Source organism: Triturus cristatus, chromosome 5_2, assembly GCF_964204655.1.
Source record: "Triturus cristatus chromosome 5_2, aTriCri1.1, whole genome shotgun sequence".
Lineage (NCBI taxonomy): Eukaryota > Metazoa > Chordata > Amphibia > Caudata > Salamandridae > Triturus > Triturus cristatus.
In genome coordinates this window covers 789,470,336-789,473,509 of record NC_140588.1, presented here as the reverse complement: position 1 = coordinate 789,473,509, position 3,174 = coordinate 789,470,336, and the positions used below count along the sequence as shown (strand labels likewise).

Here is a 3,174-nt window from a genome sequence, read left to right as displayed (position 1 = left end):
GGTGGTGGGGGGAGGGACGCTTGAGCGCGAAGAGGCGGGTGGAGGGTGACAAGCTGTTGGCTTTTAGCCTCAGCATGACCACATTTTTTTTTCCACAGGGGTCATCACGTGCGTTTCCTTTCTGCTGTTACTCACGCTGCACTTTTTTTTCCGGCAGGGAAACTCTTTGTTCTAGAGCCTCCCTCCCCCCCCCAAAAAAAATACCCAACAAAATACACAGAATACACTTTACTTTGAACCCGTCTAATCCAGGCAACTATCTTTATACTTGTTGTGGAGAAACCGGGCGGTTCTTGCGTCATTTTGTTTTTAAGCATTTTCGCTTGGATCACTATATATATCGTTTCTGAGAATAAATGCAACACTTCAACAAGGTTTCAAGAGCGGGCCATATTTCTTTGTTGTGAGTGAGAACGCAAAAACATCGACATGGAAGTCCCATGTAGAACATTGAAGACCGGGGTCCGGGGAGCGTTGTAAAGCACACATGTTGCGCAGAATGCGTAGCCGGGCTTGAGTGGCAGCGGTGACACTGCGCACACGCGCAGCCCAGGGCGGGAGTGCTGCGTCCGGTGGGCGGCGCCGCCGCCGTGGGACACAATTAGTGATGGTAATATAGCGGATGTGCCCCCTCCCCAGGCCCTCCTCTGGTTGGTGAGGGGAGGGCGCCGCCCTGGGGTCGGGTCACATGATATTGTCTTCGCGCCACTTTCGTAAAGCTCCTCTGCAGCAGGTTGTGCGACGGCTCTGGTACGTGTAGCGAGTATGTGCGCGAGGGAGGGGGTGTCGTGTCAGTACTCGGGTAGAGGGGCGGCTAATCCGGTAGTGGCGGCGTTTTACTGGCGCGGCTTCTGTTGGCCCCGGTGCCGTGGGAGTGTATCCCAGTGCGCGGCACAGGGAATCCGCCTCTCCGGGGAGGGCTCGCGTGCGCCTCTTTGTCCCGAGCCGCGCGCTCCCTCCTCCCCGGTGCGTAGTGGGCGGGCGCTGCGGGGTCAGCAGCAGAGTCCCGGGTCGGGTGTTTTGAAAGATGCAGAGAGCACATGGCGGCCGCCTTTGGAGGCCTTTCAGTGTGCGCAGGTTTCAGCGCGCCTGCGCTCTCAAGGCCCGCAGCGGCAACGCTGGAGAGTTCAGAGGGAGGAAGGGGACCAGAGTTTCGGGGACGGCTAGCGAGGCTCTACGGGGTGCTGTGAAGGTGGTCCCGGTGGTGTGTGCAGTTGCCCATTGTCAGTTGGGGGCCGTGTGCGCGGTAAGGGCCAAGCGCTAGGCTTCTTGGCGTGGGTAGCCGAGTATGTTATGAAAGTAGAAGCATGTAGTTCTTTCTGGTTCGCATCGTTCACGCTCCCCATGAAGCCCAATCATCTATACCCTGTCTTCCTCCTTCAAAGCAGCTATCCCTCCCCTATGGGCGGGCCCGAGAGCTGCAATCTACCACTGGCTCCAGCAGGGGGAGGGAGATGTGGTTTGGCGCTTTTTTTTGGAATTTGAATGGGTGGACTTCTTTTCCCATAATGCCGTGTGCTCTTTCTCTTTAATCCCAGGAGCAGCACGAGGGTAATGGACGCGTGGTCCCCGGAGAACGGAGATGAAATCCCTGGAGGGAAGAACGGAGTTCCACAGAAAGCACCGTACGATTTCACAATGTAGTGGTGTGGAGTCTCGGGACTACAGTTGCGACCCGTTCTTGGGCGGGAGAAAGGGTAACGTGCCCGCCGGTCTGCCTCCTGGGCCTTCAGTAGCTACAGGTCTCTCGCCCGCGAATACTGCAACTTCCTACCCAAGCTTTGTGGAGCGGACGCTACATGGCCCACCTCGTGACGGATGTCCAGTGTGAACTTGTACTGCTCCGAGGACATTATATACAAAGCCCAGCTTCTCAATTGTTGTTGGGCCTATCCACCGCAAATGTACTCCCTCTTGATATTGGCTAGCGAGTTATTGCAAACTTAGATTTATTAATTCTAGTGGTATTGATAGTGATCTATGTATTTTGTCCTTTGTGGATTTCATGTGATGTTTATTTTTAATGACCGTGTGTTGTAATTTTTGTTAAAGTTTTTATTGTGCTCCCACCCTCCACACATCCCTATAACGTTCTTTTTCGGTGTGAAATTACTGTAAGGGGGGGGAGGAGTACCAACGCGATGTAAGTTTGATACTTAGTCAGGGTTGTGCAAAAGTGCTTACAGTGCAGGTAGCTTCTTGTACCTACTGCAATGGAAGCGCTTCTAGCATTACCACGGCAATACAGTGGTCATGGCTTGGCTACACTTGATTGTGTGCATACTCCATTTTCCTCTTGTGTTAAGGTGCATCTAGTGCAGTTAGTGATGTAGCTTAGAATCTACTGCCCTAAATGCTCCTTCTGGCACAAGATGGTTAAATATCTTCTTTAAACTGCGTCATCGTAAGTTATGCTAGTAATTATGTATGCTCGCCTGTTCAGTTGGGGGAGGATGTCTTGTGTGCTATCTGGTCTGAAGAAGCAAGTGAGCATACGTCCAATGTTACTTTTTGTACTGTCCCAGCAGTGCCAAAGTGCTCATAGTGCAGGTAGTTTTGAATACGATCTACTGTAATGTGAGCACTTACCGTACTGTTGTGTCAAATACATCTGCCTCCGTCTTGAGGATCACTTGCTGTTATGGTTAGTTTTGCAGGTTTGCATCCAGCCTGTTCTTAGGTCGCTGTGCAAATCCATGCAAAATTGATTGTTTCAGTTAAAATCGCCGCTGGATGTTTGTAGGGCGCGAGCTCTTCCAAACAGGTAAGTTTCATGCTGACTTCTCCATGGGTGGGGATTTGTTGCATTACTTGTGACTATGTTTAAAGTATTGCACTTGTCCCGGCCTGTGGAGGAAAGGTGGGCTTATCGTCAGGCTTCAGTCAATCTGGCCCCATGTATGTTTTGCTGTTGTCGGGTGGATCACGATGCAATTTTGTTTATTTTACAAGGACGAAAATTGCACGGTATCCATCTGTAAACCGCATGACCATCACTGACATGTATTTGTCAGTAGCCGTAAATAGTGAAGGCTATGTGATAATGTTTTGCCTCTATTGTGTACCCGTTGCCATGCCTCATTAAATAAATACAGTTTCAAAGTTTTTGGAGGGGCGAAGTCTACTATTGAGTATGCATTAAATCTGCTGCAAAAAAGCTCAACACTATTGAGT

At 50.9% G+C, this 3,174-nt stretch overlaps 1 long non-coding RNA gene across 1 annotated transcript; it reads left to right on the top strand.

Annotated features, from left to right (window-relative positions):
• The first annotated feature begins 597 nt into the window (after positions 1 to 597).
• LOC146829266 (uncharacterized) lies at positions 598 to 2,064 on the top strand. The gene is made up of 2 exons (XR_014962215.1): positions 598 to 750; positions 1,539 to 2,064. It is a non-coding gene; the product is annotated as an uncharacterized LOC146829266 (long non-coding RNA).
• The last annotated feature ends 1,110 nt before the right edge of the window (positions 2,065 to 3,174 follow it).